Source organism: Cetorhinus maximus, unplaced genomic scaffold (genome assembly GCF_964194155.1).
Source record: "Cetorhinus maximus unplaced genomic scaffold, sCetMax3.hap1.1 HAP1_SCAFFOLD_1340, whole genome shotgun sequence".
In the NCBI taxonomy this organism is placed as follows: Eukaryota; Metazoa; Chordata; class Chondrichthyes; order Lamniformes; family Cetorhinidae; genus Cetorhinus; species Cetorhinus maximus.
The window spans coordinates 1-23,525 of record NW_027597281.1 but is presented as its reverse complement, the minus strand read 5'-3'; positions in this window follow the sequence as shown (position 1 = coordinate 23,525).

Below are 23,525 nucleotides of genomic sequence, written 5' to 3'. Positions count from 1 at the left end.
AATCTTCCCCAGATACCCCCTGGGCATTTAGCCTTCCCCAGTATGTGGGTATCAAGGAGGTGCATTGCATGGAAATCTTGCATTTCCCGCAGTTTGGTCCAGAAATCTGGGTTGTTTTGCCGGGTTTTAAGTCTCATCAGTTCTTTAAGCAAAACCTGCTTCTCCCCGGGGCTGAATGGTACCTGCTTAACTTTCCCCGGAATGTTCATCCTCTCCCATTCCCCAGCCCCCTTTCTCCATAGGGGCCGTGGGGTTCAATGTGCACAGTGGGGCGGTTGCTTCATATGAGGGCGGAACTGCCTCAGCTTCTTCATAGGTCTCTCCTTTGGAGTTTTCCCCGTCTTGCTCAGTGTCACTGCAGACTGCTGCTGCTGCCGCCACTGCTCTGATCTGTCCCGGATCTGACTTTGTTTCTCTCTCTCTCTAATCGACTGGAATTTAGTATTAACCCTCCTGCACAACTGTAGGTGCAGTGTGATCATAACCATCATCCCTTTCTATTCCTTATCCTTTTTTTTTGCTCTATCCACCACTGTTTTTATTCTCCGGGGGTTCCCTGTGGATTCCACCCCCTCCTTCTGCATTTTAGTGATTATTTTTGACTGTTGTTCCGCTATGAACCTGGTAATGGAGTCCGCGGTTCCCCAGTTGGGTTCCATGGCGCTATTCTGTTTCCCTGATGGCATTCTATCCCTATTTTCCGTATATCTCTGCGCGGTACGTTCGCACGGTCTTAACAACTTAGTTACCTGAGGTAGGTATGTGCGGTTTAACTGGGGTCCGGCCTCCCTGCGCGGCTTCGGCTAAGGTTATATTTCAAACCGTAACCATGCCAGCACGGCTCGGCCTCCTCTTACTGGGTAATGATTCCGGCCTCCCTGCGCGGCTTTGGCCCCACTTGCCCGCCTGCCCAGCTCCCCCTATTACCCCTAGCGCCTCCTATCTCCTGTCCTGAGTCGTCCTCTTGACTTTTTGATACTTGACCGGACCGTTCTCGGGTAGGCTTACTGTACTAACTACGGGTGGTAAATAAATATACTCACCCACTTTGCAGACATGTCCCGAGGATCCGATCCATGTATCCTGCCGACTATGCCAAATTGTTGTGGTGTCTTTGATGAACGGACCACAGGAGACTCAGGTACAGGTTACAATCATTTATTCGAGCAATTGCAAGGAGGGCACCATCTGAATGCAGCTTCAGACAGCACTCTGCTAAATTACAAGTGTTCACCATATTTATACATTATTGGTCACGTACAAGAACAGTTTCCAGATTTCAATCTATACAAGTCTCTGGTACGAAGGTACATGCATCATCTGACCCGACCTTCACCCAGGCAGAGACCTGCCCTCCTATCTAATATGGGATTATCTGTCCTTCCCCTATCTGTTGAAGAACACACTATGTTATTGCTATCCTCTGACTCCAGTCTAACTCCCAGGACCTTGCTGGTGATTGCAAACCCTGAGGGTGTACAAAGTTTGAGAGTGTATAAGGTTCATCTGGTTTAACTGTTTAATTGGTGATTTACTGATTTGCGCTGGCCTGCCTATAGATTCTAATTTAAGTAATTCATTCCCTTATAATTAATTCTCCCTTACTATAAATTCTCATTTACTTTCTTCCCCCTAACAAGGCCATTCAGCCCCCTCGATCCTGTTACACAGGAACAGGAGGAGGCCATTCAGCCCCTTGAGCCTGTTTCGCAGGAACAGGAGGAGGCCATTGAGCCCCTTGAACCTGTTTCGCAGGAACAGGAGGAGGCCATTCAGCCCCCTCGATCCTGTTATACAGGAACAGGAGGAGGCCATTCAGCCCCTTGAGCCTGTTTCGCAGGAACAGGAGGAGGCCATTCAGTCCCCTCGATCCTGTTACACAGGAACAGGAGGACGCAATTCAGCCCCTTGAGCCTGTTACACAGGAACAGGAGGAGTCCATTCAGCCCCTTGAACCTGTTTCGCAGGAACAAGAGGAGGCCATTCAGCCCCATTGATCCTGTTACACAGGAACAGTAGGAGGCCATTCAGCCCCTTGAGCCTGTTACACAGGAACAGGAGGAGTCCATTCAGCCCCCTTGCGCCTGTTACACAGGAACAGTAGGAGGGCATTCAGCCCCCTCGATCCTGTTACACAGGAACAGGAGGAGTCTATTCAGCCCCTCGAGCCTGTTACGCAGGAACAAGAGGAGGCCATTCAGCCCCTTCTGCCTGTTACACAGGAACAGGAGGTGGCCATTCAGCCCCTCCAGCCTGTTATGAAGAAATAAGAGGAGGCATTTAGCCCCAACAGCCTGTGATAGAGGAACAGGAGGAGACCATACAGCCCTGTGAGCCTCTTGCAGAGGAACAGCAGGCGGTCGGTCAGCCCCATAACCATGTAACACAGGAAGAGGAAGAGGTTGTTTAGACTCGAATCTACTCCATCATCTGATTAGAATATGGCTGACCTGTATATTTGTGGGAGTGGGAAATGGGCCTCACACCCGCTCTCTCTCCCCCAACACCCTCCCCCCACAATTAAAATAACGACAAATCACATTGGTGTTTTTTCACATTTTATTGAAAGGTGAAATATAGACAGAAATGGCTGGAGAGAGAGAGAGAGAGAGAGAGAAAGCTGGAGAGACAGAGACTGGGGGCTGCTCTCCACCCCCCAGCCCCACCACAACCCCCCCCCTCGGATCGACATTAAACTGAATTGAAATGGCTGCTGCCCCTTCCATTGAACCCTGGAAATGCCATGGCCCTGCCTGTCTAACACACACAGACATGGCTCTGCAATGAGAAGCAGCCTTTACACAGGCTCAGGATTTTCATTCCAGGCTCTCTCTCTCTCTCTCTCTCCCTCTCCCTCTCTCTCCCTCTCCCTCTCCCTCTCCCTCTCTGTCTCTGTCTCTCTCTCTCTCTCCCTCTCTCTCTCTCTCCCTCTGTCTCTCTCTCTCCCTCTGTCTCTCTCTCTCTCTCTCTCCCTCTCTCCCTCCGTCTCTCTCTCTCTCTCCCTCTCCCTCCCTGTCTCTCTCTCTCCCTCTCCCTCTCTCTCTCTCTCTCTCCCTCTCTCTCTGTCTCTCTCCCTCTCTCTCTCTCTCTCTGACTGCTTCACCCTCCATCAACCCCGTTTCTGAAGTGTGGTCACTGCTGAGTTTCAGGAAAGGCTGGCGGCCTCTGGGTTTTATTTACACAGCAGGATCCCACGACTTTCCCTATCTCCACACCTGCTGTGACTCCCTCTCTCTCCCCCTCCACCCCCCTCACCCCCCCACTGTTCCGTGTGAATTCCCCAGTCTGGGATCAGCCCCTCAGTTCCCCCCCAGCCCTGCCCCCTGAAAGGGCTGAAATTCCAACTGGGAAGCAGCTGGATTCTCTCAGGAGACATTTTAAAATCACAGCCTTGGGATTTCAGTCGGTGTCAAATCCCACTTTCTGGAAGGCAGTGACTGGGAGCTGGACAGTGACTGCACACGGGGAGACCCCTCTCTCTCTCCCCCGACCCCCAGACCCTGAGTCTTTTAAGCCCCCCACCCACCCCAACTCTGCACTGTTTTGTTATCTCTCCCCCTCTTTCCCCTGACCTCTCCTTTCTCTCTCTCTCTCTCTCTCTCGTGTGGGAAAAGGGCACAGGCCACTGTGCGCACAGAAAGATCCCAGCAGCAGCAATGTGAACATTTCCAGATGTGAAATAGTCCTCCCCACCCCCCAACCTACCCCACCCCCCCACCACCCCCAATCCTCACACCTAATGCAAACCCCCTTCCCCATCCCACCGGACCCCACCCCTGCCCACCGTGTGTGTGTTTTCCCCAAGTCTGGAGACATCCCTTCAGACCCCAGAAAGGATTAAACTCCCTCTTGTAACTGAGGAAGCTTTTTAAACAGATCACCGAGCTGGGATTTCTCTCTGAAAACCACACTTTGTGGGAGGGTGTGAGTGGGAGCCGGGCAGTGGCTATACACGGGAGACCCTACCCCACTGATCCTGTGTCTCTTCACCCCCTCTCCACACCCTCAACTCTTGCTGTTTTGCTCTCTCTCCCTCTCTGTTCCCATCACTATCTCTCTCTCCGTCCATTCAGGAGGATGGAGAGAGAGAGAAATCGACAAACAGAAGCTGCATAAACTGAATTAAAATGCTTCCCCCTGTTCCCCCATCAGTCTCCAGAAGGTGCTAAACTCCCTCTTTTGGTTTGGGAAGGGGCTGCTCATTCCTTTGGGACACTTTTTAAAATCACCGTCCCACGATTTATTTTTACATGTCATTCTATCTCAGAGGATGTGAGTGGAGGCGGCCAGTGACTACACACTGGAGACCCTCAGACCCTGTCTCTCTTTCCCACACCCCTCCACACTCCCTCCTGTTTTTACACCTCCACTCACCTCAGCTCCCCTCTCTCTCTGTTTCAATCACTCCCTCCCTTTTCTCTCTCTGCTCCCATCTCTCACATTCAGGGTAAAGATGGATGCTCCTATCTAGGCCCTTGTCCCTGTCTCCTCTTTCTCCATCCCTCTTCCTCGCTCGTTCTCTCTGTCCATCTTTCTTTTTTCCTTCCCTCTGCCTCATGTACTCTTCATTGAAATGAGAGATGAAATGTTCCTGTCTCCCCATTTAAAATATAATGACAAATCAAATTGCTGTTTCTGGGCAGTTTTTATTGATTAAAGGTTTAAATGGACACAAAGAAAGCTGGAGGGAGAGAAAGAGAAAGAGAGAGAGGGAGAAAAGCTGCTGAGGGAGATAGACACACAGAAAATCACAGGTAAATCTAAAGTCAGAATCCCAGTAAACTGAACAGTAATGGCCCCTGTGAATGTGATTTAACACATTTCACTTCATCGCACTGTCTCCCCACCTGTCTTATTTTGGAATTATAACAAGCTTTTAAACAGCTTCAGAGTTCAGATTTTAACCTCCTCTTTGTCACACACCAAAGGGTTAATGTATTTGTGACTAATTGCAAGGCCAGGATATTTTAAGCCCAGGGTTTCAAAATCCAGCACCCCATCATCTAACAGAAACCGCTTCATCGATGAACCAAACACCAGGGTCCCTCAGAGATTGAAATTAAACCCCGGGGTCATAAAGAGACACAACTCACGTGGGTGGGTCAGGGGGCGTGGAACAGGCCTGAGTCCATCCATCCAAGCTGGGGAACAGCTCCTGCCCATGGATTCATAGTCACATTGCAGTCTTCAAACTCCAAATTCCTGGGGAAAAGAGAGCGGGAAAAGAATTGACTACAACACAAAGCAAGAACATTTCTAAACAAAATAGCACAGCAAGAGCCCAGGATTCCACCCCCCCACCACTTCACAGTTACACAATGTCTCATCCACATCCAAATACAAAAGTATCCCAGTTATAAACCAAAGGCTAAAACAGATTGAGAGACCTTTCCCTTCCCCTGTTTCTCTCTGTATCTCTCTTCCTATCTCACTCACATCTCTGTCCCCCTCACACTCTCTCTCTCTCTCTCTGTCTCTCAGAGATGAAAATTAAACCTCGATCGGGGTAATAAACAGACACAACTCACGGGGGTGAAGCCTGTGGACCAGGCCTCAGTCTATCCCCCTCTGGAAGAAGCTCCTGTCCTTGTCCTTGTCCCAGAATTTCCCTCTTTGGATCCTCACCTTCCAGTTTTCAGAATACAAATTTCTCAAGAGAAAAAGAGAGAAAATTGGTTAAAATGACAAAAGCAAGGACATTTTTTAAAAGCACAATATAGTACAGCAAGATCCCAGAGTTTCCACTCTCAAGTCAATCTCTCAGCAACTTCCCAACACAAACAAATCACAGTTCGAAAGCAGATTGAGACACACAGAAACACACACACACACATTGAACCAGAGTGGGGAGTGTGTTCACTCTCTCCAGAGAGAGAGCGTGTACAGGGAGTTTGTTGGTTTGGGAATATCCTGACCCACATTTATCCTGAGTTATCCAGACTTCACCCTCTGATTCCCGGACATGTTTGGATTGTCTCTCAGTCTCTCCCCTAGGAGCCCTGTCCATTGAGGTGTTAACCCCAGGACAGGACACCTTGCTGATCCTGTCCATTGAGACGTTAATCCCAGGACAGGCATGGTTTCAACAAGGGTTAATCTTAAACCTTGATTTCTTTCCCCTGTTGGTTATGTTCCTCCAGTTCCAAACCCTGGTCTCACACAAACACCTAAAATACTCGCAGTAACCCCCGCTCCCCCCACGAAACACAGGGAGCGGACAGAGAATGGGGTTTTTTACTGAGATTGTTCCTGTGCACGTTTTACTGATCTCACAGTGGATTGTACAGTGAGTGTGTGTGTGTGTCTCTGTGTGTCTCTGTGTGTGTGAGTGTGCGTCTGTGTGTGTGTGTGTGTGTGTGTGTGTGTCTTTGTGTGTGTCTCTGCGTGTGAGTGTGTCTCTGTGTGTGTGTGTGTCTCTGTGTGTATGTCTCTGCGTGTGTGTGTCTGTCTAAGTGAGTGTGTGCGTGTGTGAAATCCTGACATTATCATTTAGAACTGATTAATTTAGATTCAATTAAAAATGTGCAGTATCCTCTCCCCAGCTGCTTTCAGTTAACCCACATGATTGCTGTTGTTTGGGATCTTCCTGTGCTGTCACTCCTTGATTTCTCCTCTGTTTGATTTCGCTTGGGAGAATCCACCCGTCTCTCCCCCGCTCTCCCTCTCACCCCATCACTCTCTCCATCCCACCCATCTCTCTCTCCCTCTCAGCCTCACCTTGCTCCCACTTCCCATCTCTCCCTCCCTCTCACCGCAACTCTCTCCATCCCACTCATCTCTCTCCCCTCACAGAATCACACAGTGCAGAAGAGACCCTTCGGCCCATCAAGTCTGCACCAACAAGTGTGAGAAACACCTGACCTACCTACCTAACCCCATTTACCAGCACTTGGCCCATAGCCTTGAATGTTAGGACGTGTCAAGTGCTCATCCAGGTACTTTTTAAAGGATGTGAGGCAACCCGCCTCCACTACCCTCCCAGGCAGCGCATTCCAGACCGTCACCACCCACTGGGTAAAAAAATTTTTCCTCACATCCCCCCTAAACCTCCTGCCCTTCACCTTGAACTTGTGTCCCCTCGTGACTGACCCTTCAACTAAGGGGAACAGCTGCTCCCTATCCACCCTGTCCATGTCCCTCATAATCGCGTAAACCTCAATCAGGTCGCCCCTCAGTCTTCTCTGCTCCAACGAAAACAACCCAAATCTATCCAACCTCTCTTCATAACTTAAATGTTTCATCCCAGGCAGCATCCTGGTGAATCTCCTCTGCACCCCCTCCAGTGCAATCACATCCTTCCTATAAAGTGGCGACCAGAACTGCACACAGTACACCAGCTGTGGCCTCACTATGGTTCTATACAATTCCAACATGACCTCCCTACTCTCGCCCCATCTCTCTCACCCCAACTGCCCATCCATCCCACCCATCTCTCTCCCCCTCTCGCCCCATCTCTCTCACTCCAACTCTCTCTCCCTCTCACCCCATCTCTCTCCCCCTCTCTCAGTTCTCCCTTTTGCACACATATAGAGAAACACATACATTCTCTCATGCACACACTCACACAGATATATTCTTTCTCATACATGCACACACACACACAAACTCTCTGACTCACACACACACTCACACAGATATATTCTCTCTCACACACACACACACTGCACACACAAACAAACAGTCACACTCACAAGGGTATTTTCACTCTCACATGCACGCACATTCTCTCTCTTACATATAGCGATTCTCTCTCTTGCTCTCGCTCTCTCACATACATACACATTCTCTCTGTCTCTCCTCTCTGTCAGTCACACACACATGCACAGATATATTTTTTCTCATACACGCACACAAACACATACATTCTCTATCACACACACACTCACACAGGCATATTCTTTCTCATACACACACACACAGAAACACAATCACACTCACACAAATACATTCTCTCACACGCACACAGATTCTCTCTCTTACAGACACACAGTCATACTCACAAAGATATATCTTCCCTCTCACACACACATTCTCTCTCTCACACACACACACACACACACACAGATATATTCTCTCTGTGACACACACATTTTCTCTCTCTCACGCACAAACATTCTATCTCACGCACAAACACACACACATTTTCTCTCTCTCTCACGCACAAACATTCTCTCTCTCACACACAAACACATTCTTTCTCTCTTATACACACAAACACACCCACACAGATATATGCCCTCACACACAAACAAGCACACATTCTTTCTCTCACACAAACACACCCACACAGATATATTCTCCCTCACACGCACACATTCTCTCTCTCTTACAGACACCAATTCTTTCTCTCTCTCGTACACACAGTCAAACTCACCAAGGTATATTCTCCCTCTCGCTTCATAAATGCACTTTCTCTCTCTTACCCACACACACACGCACACACACACATGGATATATTCTCTCTGTGACACACTCATTTTCTCTCTCTCTCACACACAATCACACACACACACATCATCTCTCTCTCACACACACACACACATACTCACATAGATACATTCTCTTGTACATGCAGACACACACACACCCACATATATTCTCTCTCACACACATGCAGGCACACTCACATAGATATATTTTCTCTCTCACGCACAAACACAGACACACACAGATATATTCTTCCCCATGCACAGTCACACACACATACCCTCACACGCACATAGTCACACTCACAGATATATGCTCCCTCTCACACACACACACACACATACACATTCTCTTCTTATAGACACCAATTCTCTCTCTCTCTCACACACACACAACTCAAACACAGACACCCTCACACACACACAGTCACACTCACGTATATATTATCCCTCTCGCACACACAAACACACACACACTCTCTCTCTTTCTCTCTCTCTCACACACAAACACATGCACACTCTCACACAGACACACTCGCACAGATACATTATTTCTTATATATACACACACACATGCCCTCAAACACACAGTCACACTCACACAGGCATATTCTCCCTTCCACACACACATAGAGAAACAAACACATTCTTTCAGGCACACACTCACACAGATATATTCTTTCTCATACATACACACCCACACAAACTCTCTCTCTCACACACATACTCACACAGATATATTCTCTCACACACACACACACACACATTCTCTTCTTATAGACACCAATTCTCTCTCTCTCTCTCACACACACACAACACAGACACCCTCACACACACACAGTCACACTCACAGATATATTATCCCTCTCACACACACATCCACACACACACTCTCTCTCTTTCTCTATCTCTCACACACAAACACAAACACACATGCACACTCTCACACAGACACACTCGCACAGATACATTATTTCTTATACACACACACACACACACACACGCCCTCAAACACACAGTCACACCCACACAGGCATATTCTCCCTTCCACACACACATAGAGAAACACACACATTCTCTCACGCACACTCACACAGATATATTCTTTCTCATACATACACACACACACAAACTCTCTCTCTCTCACACACACACTCACACAGATATATTCTATCATACACACACATGCCCTCAAACACACAGTCACACAGGCATATTCTCCCTTCCACACACACATATATGCCCTCACACACACAAACATGCACACGTTCTCTCTCTCACATAAACAGACCCACACAGATATCTTCTCTCTCACGCGCACACACATTCTCTCTCTTACAGACACCAATGCTCTCTCTTTTTCTCTCTCATACACACAGTCACACACAAACAGTCAAACTCACCAAGATGCATTCTCCCTCTCACGCGCACACACACACATTCTCTCACATTCTCTCTCTCTCACACACAGAGGATCACTCATACATATTTTCTCTCTCACACACAAACACAGACACACACAGATATATTCTTTCTCATACTCCGATGCACACACAGTCACACTCGCAGATACATTCCCCCTTACACACACATTCTCCCTCTCTCTCCCTCTGTCTCTCAGACACACACACACTAGAGATATATTCTTTCTTATATGCAAAGACACACATCCACACACAGACACATCCTCACACAATGACACTCACACACAGATATATTCTTTCTTTCACTCACTCACACAGATATATTCTTTCTCATGCACACACACAATCACACTCACACACATTCTCTCTCTCTCTCTCTCACACACACTCTCATGGACATATTCTTTCTCATACACAAACACACACAGTCACACTCACACAGATATATTCTCTCACACGCACACAGTTTCTCTCTTACAGACATAAATTCTCTCTCTCACACATACAGGCACACACACACACACACAAACATGCTCACACAGAGTCACACTCAAAAAGATTACTCTCCCTCACATACAAAAACAGAGTTTTTGCAGACAACAAGTCTGTTCAAATTTAAGGTAAGGGGCAGGAGGTTTAGAGGGGATTTGAGGAAGATTTTTTTCACCCAGAGGATGATGGGAATCTGGAACTCTCTGCCTGAAAGGGTGGTGGAGGCAGAAACCCTCATAACATTTAAGAAGTATTTGGATGTACACTTGCATGGTATACAAGGCTATGGGCCTAGTGCTGGAAAATAGGATTAGAATAGTTGGGCACTTTTTTGACCAACAGACTCAATCGGCCGAAGGGCCTTTTTCTGTGCTGTAGACCTCTATGACGTTTAATCACCTTAAACACCACGGTAATAATCTCGCTTTATCAATTAAATTCAAGTGACTCTATTTATTTGTTCACTTTCCAGTGCTCTGACAGACAGATACAGTGAGCAAATACTGCACTGTCAGAGGGTCAGTACTGAGGGAGTGCTGCACTGTCAGAGGGTCAGGACTGAGGGAGTGCTGCACTGTCAGAGGGTCAGTACTGAGGGAGTGCTGCACTGTCAGAGGGTCAGTACTGAGGGAGTGCTGCACTGTCAGAGGGTCAGGACTGAGGGAGTGCTGCACTGTCAGAGGGTCAGTACTGAGGGAGCGCTGCACTGTCAGAGGGTCAGTACTGAGGGAGTGCTGCACTGTCAGAGGGTCAGGACTGAGGGAGTGCTGCACTGTCAGAGGGTCAGTACTGAGGGAGCGCTGCACTGTCAGAGGGTCAGTACTGAGGGAGCGCTGCACTGTCAGAGGGTCAGTACTGAGGGAGCGCTGCACTGTCGGAGGGTCAGTACTGAGGGAGCGCTGCACAGTCGGATGGTCAGTACTGAGGGAGCGCTGCACTGTCGGAGGGTCAGTAAATAGGGAGAGCTGCACAGTCGGAGGGTCAGTACTGAGGGAGTGCTGCACTGTCAGAGGGTCAGTACTGAGGGAGTGTTGCACTGTCAGAAGGTCAGCACTGAGGGAGTGCTGCACTGTCAGAGGGTCAGTACGGACGGAGCACTGCACTCTCAGAGGGTCAGTACTGACAGAGCGCTGCACTGTCGGAGGGTCAGCACTGAGGGAGTGCTGCACTGTCAGAGGGTCAGTACTGAGGGAGCGCTGCACTGTCAGAGGGTCAGTACTGACTGAGCACTGCACTCTCAGAGGGTCAGTACTGACAGAGCGCTGCACTGTCGGAGGGTCAGTACTGAGGGAGTGCTGCACTGTCGGAGGGTCAGTACTGAGGGGGCGCTGCCCTGTTAGAGGGTCAGTACTGATGGGGCGCTGCACTGTCGGAGGGTTACAGTACTGAGGGAGGGCTGCACTGTTGGAGGGTCAGTACTGAGGGAGCGCTGCACTGTTAGAACAGGTTGGCGTGGGGAGAGTCAGTGAGCTAGAAGGGTTTCCAGTGGGTGGGTCAGCGGTGGGGTTTGGTTTGGTTTGGGGTGGTGGGGTTCACCTTGGAAGTGGAGGTTGCAGGAGTTTTTAAGGCCTCATTTCATGCGAGGTGACGGAGGGTCATTCAGAGGTGAGATTCCTGCCAGCATTCCTGAGTGTTGTGTCGATGGCAGAGCTGGGAAGATGAGCAAATCAGGATCGAATGAATGTGCAGGATTGGAAGGGCTAAGCGTAGGTAAGTAGAGGGCTGTAAATTCATTGCTGACTCACTCGATGACTCAGTCAGTGCTGAGCAATGTTACTGGTAAATATATACCTGATGACATGAGCTGCGATTGGCATTGAGACTGAACCTAAAACACAAGCACCAATCGATGGAGGAAAGCGGACAGAAAGAACACAGCAAGGCCTCAAACACTCAGCAGGTCAGGCAGTAACTGTGGAGAGAGAAAGACACATTAACATTTCAGGTCAGTTCTCTTTCATCAGAACTGGAAAAGGTGAGAGATTAAAAACTTTTTTTTTTGCCGATTTCAGATAGGGGATAGAAAGAGACAGAGACAGAGAGAGGGACAGAGAGAGGCATAGAGACAGAGAGAGGGACAGAGAGAGACACAGAGACAGATAGAGGGACAGAGAGAGACACAGAGACAGAGACAGATAGACACAGAGAGGGACAGAGAGAGACACTGAGGCAGAGAGAGGGACAGAGAGAGACACAGACACAGAGACAGCTAGACAGAGAGAGGGACAGAGAGAGACACAGAGCCAGATAGAGGGACAGAGAGAGACACAGAGACAGAGAAAGGGACAGAGAGAGACAGGCACAGAGACAGCTAGACAGAGAGAGTGACAGAGAGAGACACAGAGACAGATAGAGGGACTGAGAGAGACACTGAGACAGATAGAGTGACAGAGAGAGACACAGACTCAGAGACAGCTAGACAGAGAGAGGGACAGAGAGAGAGAGACACAGAGACCGATAGAGGGACAGAGAGAGACACAGAGACAGAGAGAGGGACAGAGAGAAACACTGAGACAGAGAGAGCTAGACAGAGAGAGACACCGAGAGAGACACAGAGACAGAGAGAGACACAGACACAGAGACAGCTAGACAGAGAGAGAGAGACACAGAGACCGATAGAGGGACAGAGAGAGACACAGAGACAGCTAGACAGAGAGAGGGACAGAGAGAGACACAGAGACAGAGAGAGGGACAGAGAGAGACACAGAGACAGCTAGACAGAGAAAGGGACAGAGAGAGACACAGAGACAGATAGAGGGACAGAGAGAGACACAGAGACAGAGAGAGGGACTGAGAGAGACACAGAGACAGAAAGAGGGACTGAGAGAGACACAGAGACAGAAAGAGGGACTGAGAGAGACACAGAGACAGAGAGAGGAACTGAGAGAGACACAGAGACAGATAGAGGGACAGAGAGAGACACAGAGACAGAGAGAGGGACAGAGAGAGACACAGAGACAGTTAGACAGAGAGAGGGACAGAGCGAGACACAGAGACAGATAGAGGGACAGAGAGAGACACAGAGACAGAGAGAGGGACTGAGAGAGACGCAGAGACAGAGAGAAGGACAGAGAGAGACACAGAGACAGATAGAGGGACAGAGAGAGGGACAGAGACAGAGAGAGGGACAGAGAGAGACACAGAGACAGAGAGAGGGACAGAGAGAGACACAGAGACAGAGAGAGGGACAGAGAGAGACACAGAGACAGAGAGAGGGACAGAGAGAGACACAGAGACAGCTAGAGGGACAGAGAGAGACACAGAGACAGAGAGAGGGACTGAGAGAGACACAGAGACAGCTAGACAGAGGGAGGAACAGTGACAGATAGAGGGACAGAGAGAGACACAGAGACAGAGAGAGGGACTGAGAGAGACACAGAGACAGCTAGACAGAGGGAGGAACAGTGACAGATAGAGGGACAGAGAGAGACACAGACTCAGAGACAGCTAGACAGAGAGAGGGACAGAGACAGATAGAGGGACAGAGAGAGACACAGACACAAACACAGAGAGAGCCAAGGAGAAAGAGGGACAGAGAGAGAAAGAGAGAGCCAGGGAGAAACAGAGACAGAGAGAGGGATAGAGAGAAAGAAGGAGAGAAAGAGACACAGGGATAGGTAGACAGCGAGAGGAACAGAATGAGACAGAGGGAGCCAGAAGGAGAGGGGCAGACAGAAGGAGACAGCGAGGGAGAAAGAGGGATAGGGAGTGGGATAGAGACAGAGTGAGAGTGAGGGGGCAGAGATAGAGTGGGTTCAGAGAAAGAGAAGGGCAGAGAGCAAAATCGGGACACAAGGAGAGAGAGTAAAGGCAGAGATTGGGGAGGGGGGGGAGGCAGACAGAGGGTAGGATAGAGAGAGAGGTGAACAGAGAGAGATCAGTGACAGAGAGGGAGAGAACAGAGAGAGATCAGTGACAGAGGGAGGGAGGGAACAGAGAGAGATCAGTGACAGAGAGAGAGGTGAACAGAGAGAGATCAGTGACAGAGGGAGAGGTGAACAGAGAGAGATCAGTGACAGAGAGAGAGGTGAACAGAGAGAGATCAGTGACAGAGGGAGAGGTGAACAGAGAGAGATCAGTGACAGAGAGGGAGGTGAACAGAGAGAGAGATCAGTGACAGAGAGAGGGAGGGAACAGAGACAGATCAGTGACAGAGGGAGTGAGGGAACAGAGAGAGGGAGGGAACAGAGAGAGATGAGTGACAGAGAGAGGGAGGGAACAGAGAGAGAGAGGTGAACAGAGACATCAGTGACAGAGAGAGGGAGGGAAGAGAGAGAGATCAGTGACAGAGAGAGGGAGGGAATAGAGAGAGAGAGGTGAACAGAGAGATCAGTGACAGAGAGAGGGAGGGAACAGAGAGAGATCGTTGACAGAGAGAGGGAGGGAACAGATAGAGATCAGTGACAGAGGGAGTGAGGGAACAGAGAGAGGGAGGGAACAGAGAGAGATGAGTGACAGAGAGAGGGAGGAAACACAGAGAGAGAGGTGAACAGAGAGATCAGTGACAGAGAGAGGGAGGGAAGAGAGAGAGATCAGTGACAGAGAGAGGGAGAGAACAGAGATAGAGAGGTGAACAGAGAGATCAGTGACAGAGAGAGGGAGGGAACACAGAGAGATCAGTGACAGAGAGAGGCAGGGAACAGAGAGAGAGAGGTGAACAGAGAGATCAGTGACAGAGAGAGGGAGGGAAGAGAGAGAGACAGAGGTGAACAGAGAGAGAGATCAGTGACAGAGAGAGGGAGAGAACAGAGAGAGATCAGTGACAGAGAGGGAGGGAACAGAGAGAGATCAGTGACAGAGAGGGAGGGAACAGAGAGAGAGAGGTGAACAGAGAGATCAGTGACAGAGAGAGGGAGGGAAGAGAGAGAGACAGAGGTGAACAGAGAGAGATCAGTGACAGAGAGGGAGGGAACAGAGAGAGATCAGTGACAGAGAGGGAGGGAACAGAGAGAGATCAGTGACAGAGAGGGAGGGAACAGAGAGAGATCAGTGACAGAGAGAGGGAGAGAACAGAGAGAGATCAGTGACAGAGAGGGAGGTGAACAGAGAGAGATCAGTGACAGAGAGAGGGAGAGAACCGAGAGAGGGAGGGAACAGAGAGACATCAGTGACAGAGAGAGGGAGAGAACAGAGGGAGATCAATGACAGAGAGGGAGGTGAACAGAGAGAGATCAGTGACAGAGAGAGGGAGAGAACAGAGAGAGATCAGTGACAGAGAGAGGGAGGGAACAGAGAGAGATCAGTGACAGAGAGGGAGGGAACAGAGAGAGATCAGTGACAGCGAGAGGGAGGGAACAGAGAGTGACAGAGGTGAACAGAGAGAGAGAGATCAGTGAAGAGAGGGAGGGAACAGAGAGAGGTCAGTGACAGAGAGAGAGGTGAACAGAGAGATCAGTGACAGAGAGAGGGAGGGAACAGAGAGAGAGAGGTGAACAGAGAGATCAGTGACAGAGAGAGGGAGGGAAGAGAGAGAGACAGAGGTGAACAGAGAGAGATCAGTGACAGAGAGGGAGGTGAACAGAGAGAGATCAATGACAGAGGGATAGAACAGAGAGAGATCAGTGACAGAGAGGGAGGGAACAGAGAGAGATCAGTGACAGAGAGGGAGAGAACAGAGAGAGATCAGTGACAGAGAGGGAGGGAACAGAGAGAGATCAGTGACAGAGAGGGAGGGAACAGAGAGATCAGTGACAGAGAGAGGGAGAGAACAGAGAGAGGTCAGTGACAGAGAGGGAGGTGAACAGAGAGAGATCAGTGACAGAGAGAGGGAGAGAACAGAGAGAGATCAGTGACAGAGAGAGGGAGAGAACAGAGAGAGATCAGTGACAGAGAGGGAGGTGAACAGAGAGATCAGTGACAGAGAGAGGGAGAGAACAGAGAGAGATCAGTGACAGAGAGAGGGAGAGAACAAAGAGAAATCAGTGACAGAGAGGGAGGGAACAGAGAGAGATCAGTTACAGCGAGAGGGAGGGAACAGAGAGTGACAGAGGTGAACAGAGAGAGAGAGATCAGTGACAGAGAGGGAGGGAACAGAGAGAGGTCAGTGACAGAGAGAGAGGTGAACAGAGAGAGATCAGTGACAGAGAGGGAGAGAACAGAGAGAGATCAGTGACAGAGAGGGAGAGAACAGAGAGAGATCAGTGACAGAGAGGGAGAGAACAGAGAGAGATCAGTGACAGAGAGGGAGAGAACAGAGAGAGATCAGTGACAGAGAGGGAGGGAACAGAGAGAGATCAGTGACAGAGAGAGAGGTGAACAGAGAGAGATCAGTGACAGAGAGAGGGAGGAACAGAGAGAGAGAGGTGAACAGAGAGATCAGTGACAGAGAGAGGGAGGGAACAGAGAGAGAGAGGTGAACAGGGAGATCAGTGACAGAGAGAGAGAGGGAAGAGAGAGAGACAGAGGTGAACAGAGAGAGAGATCAGTGACAGAGAGGGAGGGAACAGAGAGAGATCAGTGACAGAGAGGGAGAGAACAGAGAGAGATCAGTGACAGAGAGAGGGAGGGAACAGAGAGAGAGAGGTGAACAGGGAGATCAGTGACAGAGAGAGGGAGGGAACAGAGAGAGAGAGGTGAACAGAGAGATCAGTGACAGAGAGAGGGAGGGAACAGAGAGAGAGAGGTGAACAGGGAGATCAGTAACAGAGAGAGGGAGGGAAGAGAGAGAGACAGAGATGAACAGAGAGAGAGATCAGTGACAGAGAGGGAGGGAACAGAGAGATCAGTGACGGAGAGAGGGAGAGAACAGAGAGAGATCAGTGACAGAGAGACGGAGAGAACAGAGAGAGATCAGTGACAGAGAGGGAGGTGAACAGAGAGAGATCAGTGACAGAGAGAGGGAGAGAACAGAGAGAGGGAGGGAACAGAGAGAGATCAGTGACAGAGAGGGAGGTGAACAGAGAGAGATCAGTGACAGAGAGAGGGAGAGAACAGAGAGAGATCAGTGACAGAGAGAGGGAGAGAACAGAGAGAGATCAGTGACAGAGAGCGAGGGAACATAGAGAGATCAGTGACAGCGAGAGGGAGGGAACAGAGAGTGACAGAGATGAACAGAGAGAGAGAGATCAGTGACAGAGAGGGAGGGAACAGAGAGAGGTCAGTGACAGAGAGAGAGGTGAACAGAGAGAGATCAGTGACAGAGAGAGGGAGAGAACAGAGAGAGGGAGAGAACAGAGGGAGATCAGTGACAGAGAGGGAGGTGAACAGAGAGAGATCAGTGACAGAGAGAGGGAGAGAACAGAGAGAGATCAGTGACAGAGAGAGGGAGAGAACAGAGAGAGATCAGTGACAGAGAGGGAGGGAACATAGAGAGATCAGTGACAGCGAGAGGGAGGGAACAGAGAGTGACAGAGATGAACAGAGAGAGAGAGATCAGTGACAGAGAGGGAGGGAACAGAGAGAGGTCAGTGACAGAGAGAGAGGTGAACAGAGAGAGATCAGTCACAGAGAGGGAGAGAACAGAGAGAGATCAGTGACAGAGAGGGAGGGAACAGAGAGAGATCAGTCACAGAGAGGGAGAGAACAGAGAGAGATCAGTGACAGAGAGGGAGGGAACAGAGAGAGATCAGTGACAGAGAGGGAGGGAACAGAGAGAGATCAGCGACAGAGAGAGAGGTGAACAGAGAGAGATCAGTGACAGAGAGGGAGGGAACAGAGAGAGATCAGTGACAGAGAGAGGGAGAGAACAGAGAGAGATCAGTGACAGAGAGGGAGGTGAACAGAGAGAGATCAGTGACAGAGAGGGAGGTGAACATAGAGAGATCAGTGACAGAGAGAGGGAGGGAACAGAGAGAGATCAGTGACAGAGAGAGGGAGAGAACAGAGAGAGATCAGTGACAGAGAGGGAGGTGAACAGTGAGAGATCAGTGACAGGGAGAGGGAGAGAACAGAGAGAGATCAGTGACAGAGAGAGGGAGAGAACAGAGAGAGATCAGTGACAGAGAGAGGGAGAGAACAGAGAGAGAGATCAGTGACAGAGAGGGAGGGAACAGAGAGAGATCAGTGACAGCGAGAGGGAGGGAACAGAGAGTGACAGAGGTGAACAGAGAGAGAGAGATCAGTGACAGAGAGGGAGGGAACAGAGAGAGGTCAGTGACAGAGAGGGAGGTGAACAGAGAGAGATCAGTGACAAAGTGACGGAGAGAACAGAGAGAGATCAGTGACAGAGAGAGGGAGAGAACAGAGAGAGGGAGGGAACAGAGAGAGATCAGTGACAGAGAGAGGGAGAGAACAGAGGGAGATCAGTGACAGAGAGGGAGGTGAACAGAGAGAGATCAGTGACAGAGAGAGGGAGAGAACAGAGAGAGATCAGTGACAGAGAGAGGGAGAGAACAGAGAGAGATCAGTGACAGAGAGGGAGGGAACATAGAGAGATCAGTGACAGCGAGAGGGAGGGAACAGAGAGTGACAGAGATGAACAGAGAGAGAGAGATCAGTGACAGAGAGGGAGGGAACAGAGAGAGGTCAGTGACAGAGAGAGAGGTGAACAGAGAGAGATCAGTCACAGAGAGGGAGAGAACAGAGAGAGATCAGTGACAGAGAGGGAGGGAACAGAGAGAGATCAGTCACAGAGAGGGAGAGAACAGAGAGAGATCAGTGACAGAGAGGGAGGGAACAGAGAGAGATCAGTGACAGAGAGGGAGGGAACAGAGAGAGATCAGCGACAGAGAGAGAGGTGAACAGAGAGAGATCAGTGACAGAGAGGGAGGGAACAGAGAGAGATCAGTGACAGAGAGAGGGAGAGAACAGAGAGAGATCAGTGACAGAGAGGGAGGTGAACAGAGAGAGATCAGTGACAGAGAGGGAGGTGAACATAGAGAGATCAGTGACAGAGAGAGGGAGGGAACAGAGAGAGATCAGTGACAGAGAGAGGGAGAGAACAGAGAGAGATCAGTGACAGAGAGGGAGGTGAACAGTGAGAGATCAGTGACAGGGAGAGGGAGAGAAAAGAGGGAGATCAGTGACAGAGAGAGGGAGAGAACAGAGAGAGAGCAGTGACAGAGAGAGGGAGAGAACAGAGAGAGAGATCAGTGACAGAGAGGGAGGGAACAGAGAGAGATCAGTGACAGCGAGAGGGAGGGAACAGAGAGTGACAGAGGTGAACAGAGAGAGAGAGATCAGTGACAGAGAGGGAGGGAACAGAGAGAGGTCATTGACAGAGAGGGAGGTGAACAGAGAGAGATCAGTGACAGAGTGACGGAGAGAACAGAGAGAGATCAGTGACAGAGAGGGAGGTGAACAGAGAGAGATCAGTGACAGAGAGAGGGAGAGAACAGAGAGAGGGAGGGAACAGAGAGAGATCAGTGACAGAGAGAGGGAGAGAACAGAGGGAGATCAGTGACAGAGAGGGAGGTGAACAGAGAGAGATCAGTGACAGAGAGAGGGAGAGAACAGAGAGAGATCAGTGACAGAGAGAGGGAGAGAACAGACAGAGATCAGTGACAGAGAGGGAGGGAACAGAGAGAGATCAGTGACAGCGAGAGGGAGGGAACAGAGAGTGACAGAGGTGAACAGAGAGAGAGAGATCAGTGACAGAGAGGGAGGGAACAGAGAGAGGTCAGTGACAGAGAGAGAGGTGAACAGAGAGAGATCAGTCACAGAGAGGGAGAGAACAGAGAGAGATCAGTGACAGAGAGGGAGGGAGCAGAGAGAGATCAGTCACAGAGAGGGAGAGAACAGAAAGAGATCAGTGACAGAGAGGGAGGGAACAGAGAGAGATCAGTGACAGAGAGGGAGGGAACAGAGAGAGATCAGCGACAGAGAGAGAGGTGAACAGAGAGAGATCAGTGACAGAGAGGGAGGGAACAGAGAGAGATCAGTGACAGAGAGAGGGAGAGAACAGAGAGAGATCAGTGACAGAGAGGGAGGTGAACAGAGAGAGATCAGTGACAGAGAGGGAGGTGAACATAGAGAGATCAGTGACAGAGAGAGGGAGAGAACAGAGAGAGATCAGTGACAGAGAGAGGGAGAGAACAGAGAGAGATCAGTGACAGAGAGGGAGGTGAACAGAGAGAGATCAGTGACAGAGAGAGGGAGAGAACAGAGAGAGGGAGGGAACAGAGAGAGATCAGTGACAGAGAGAGGGAGAGAACAGAGAGAGATCAGTGACAGAGAGAGGGAGAGAACAGAGGGAGATCAGTGACAGAGAGGGAGGTGAACAGAGAGAGATCAGTGACAGAGAGAGGGAGAGAACAGAGAGAGATCAGTGACAGAGAGAGGGAGAGAACAGAGAGAGATCAGTGACAGAGAGGGAGGGAACAGAGAGAGATCAGTGACAGCGAGAGGGAGGGAACAGAGAGTGACAGAGGTGAACAGAGAGAGAGAGATCAGTGACAGAGAGGGAGGGAACAGAGAGAGGTCAGTGACAGAGAGAGAGGTGAACAGAGAGAGATCAGTCACAGAGAGGGAGAGAACAGAGAGAGATCAGTGACAGAGAGGGAGGGAACAGAGAGAGATCAGTCACAGAGAGGGAGAGAACAGAAAGAGATCAGTGACAGAGAGGGAGGGAACAGAGAGAGATCAGTGACAGAGAGGGAGGGAACAGAGAGAGATCAGCGACAGAGAGAGAGGTGAACAGAGAGAGATCAGTGACAGCGAGGGAGGGAACAGAGAGAGATCAGTGACAGAGAGAGGGAGAGAACAGAGAGAGATCAGTGACAGAGAGGGAGGTGAACAGAGAGAGATCAGTGACAGAGAGGGAGGTGAACATAGAGAGATCAGTGACAGAGAGAGGGAGAGAACAGAGAGAGATCAGTGACAGAGAGAGGGAGAGAACAGAGAGAGATCAGTGACAGAGAGGGAGGTGAACAGAGAGAGATCAGTGACAGAGAGAGGGAGAGAACAGAGAGAGGGAGGGAACAGAGAGAGATCAGTGACAGAGAGGGAGGTGAACAGTGAGAGATCAGTGACAGAGAGAGGGAGAGAACAGAGAGAGATCAGTGACAGAGAGAGGGAGAGAACAGAGAGAAATCAGTGACAGAGAGGGAGGGAACAGAGTGAGATCAGTGACAGTGAGAGGGAGGGAACAGAGAGTGACAGAGGTGAACAGAGAGAGAGAGATCAGTGACAGAGAGGGAGGGAACAGAGAGAGGTCAGTGACAGAGAGAGAGGTGAACAGAGAGAGATCAGTGACAGAGAGGGAGAGAACAGAGAGAGATCAGTGACAGAGAGGGAGCGAACAGAGAGAGATCAGTGACAGAGAGGGAGAGAACAGAGAGAGATCAGTGACAGAGAGGGAGAGAACAGAGAGAGATCATTGACAGAGAGGGAGGGAACAGAGATAGATCAGTGACAGAGAGGGAGAGAACAGAGAGAGATCAGTGACAGAGAGGGAGGGAACAGAGTGAGGTCAGTGACAGAGAGAGAGGTGAACAGAGAGAGGTCAGTGACAGAGAGAGAGGTGAACAGAGAGAGATCAGTGACAGAGAGAGGGAGAGAACAGAGAGAGATCAGTGACAGCGAGAGGGAGGGAACAGAGAGTGACAGAGGTGAACAGAGAGAGAGAGGTCAGTGACAGAGAGGGAGGGAACAGAGAGGTCAGTGACAGAGAGAGAGGTGAACAGAGAGAGATCAGTGACAGAGAGAGAGGGAACAGAGAGAGGTCAGTGACAGAGAGAGAGGTGAACAGAGAGAGATCAGTGACAGAGAGGGAGGGAACAGAGAGAGGTCAGTGACAGAGAGAGAGGGAACAGAGAGAGGTCAGTGACAGAGAGAGAGGTGAACAGAGAGAGATCAGTGACAGAGAGGGAGGGAACAGAGAGAGGTCAGTGACAGAGAGAGAGGTGAACAGAGAGAGATCAGTGACAGAGAGGGAGAGAACAGAGAGAGATTAGTGACAGAGAGGGAGCGAACAGAGAGAGATCAGTGTCAGAGAGGGAGGGAACAGAGAGAGGTCAGTGACAGAGAGAGAGTTGAACAGAGAGAGGTCAGTGACAGAGAGAGAGGTGAACAGAGAGAGATCAGTGACTGAGAGAGGGAGGGAACAGAGAGAGAGGGACGGAGAGAGAACAGAAAAAGAGATAGAGTGGGACGGGGAAAGAGAGGGGGAGGAGAGAGAGAGTGCGGGGAAAGTGAAAGCGGAGATACAGGGGAAGAAACAGTGAGGGGGATAAAGGGAGAGAGGGGGATTTGCAGTGGACAGGGAGAGGGAGGGGTCTATAGAGAGATCAGTGACAGAAGGAGGTGGGGACGGGGGATGAGAGGGTGGGGGTGGGGAGGTGGTGCTGGTGTGAGACCGAGTTAGACAGGAAGGGGTTAACTGAACAAGGACGCTGATCGCGAATGTGTGAAAACTGGAGGTGAGAATGTTAGCAGAAGGGGTGGGGATCCTGAATGACGAGAGCTGGAGAATTACCGACATGTCAAACATTCAGGAAGGTGGCATTGGTATCTGACCCCACCCAGAGAGTCTCTCTCTCTTTCTCTTTCTCTCTCTCTCTCTGTGTTTATGATTCAAGCTGCTCGCTTTCTGTTTCGGTTTGATTTGAGTTCCCCGGGAGATCAGGCGCAGCCACACAAACCCCGAGCAGGGGCACAGCGGGCGGTTCACGGGCTCCCTGTCTCCAAGGAGGAATCAGTGCACAGGGGGACACCTCACACTCTGGCACCTCAGAAGCTGCAGCGACAGGTAAGGTCACCTGGCTCCACACTTCCACCTGGGCGGTCAGCCTGCTCTAGGCACTTTACAGCCTTCCGGGCTGAATACTGAATTCAACAACTTTAGATCTTAAACTCCCCCTCCCCCATCCCCACCCCGTTTCTCCCCCCTCCCCCCACCTTTTTTTCAATAATTGATTTAGATTCTTCTTTTCCCACCTATTTCCATTATTTTTAAATCTAAACTAAAACCTTGTTAGTCTTTCCACCCCACCCCCACTAGAGCTGCTGTACCTTGAGTATCCTGTCTTCCATTCTTAATTAGCACTTTTCTTAGACAATATCACCACCTTCAACACCTCTTTGATCCTTTTGTCTGTGACATCTTTTGATTAACTGCTCCTATCACTGCTTGCTTATCCCCACAATCACCCCACCCTCAGCTTCTCTCTTACCCCCCCTCCACCCCCCTCCCCCTCCCCCCTCCCCCTCCCCCTCCCCTCCCCCCCCTCCCCTCCCCCCCTCCCCTCCCCCCTCCCCCCCTCCCCTCCCCCCTCCCCTCCTCCCCTCCCCCCCTCCATCCCCCCTC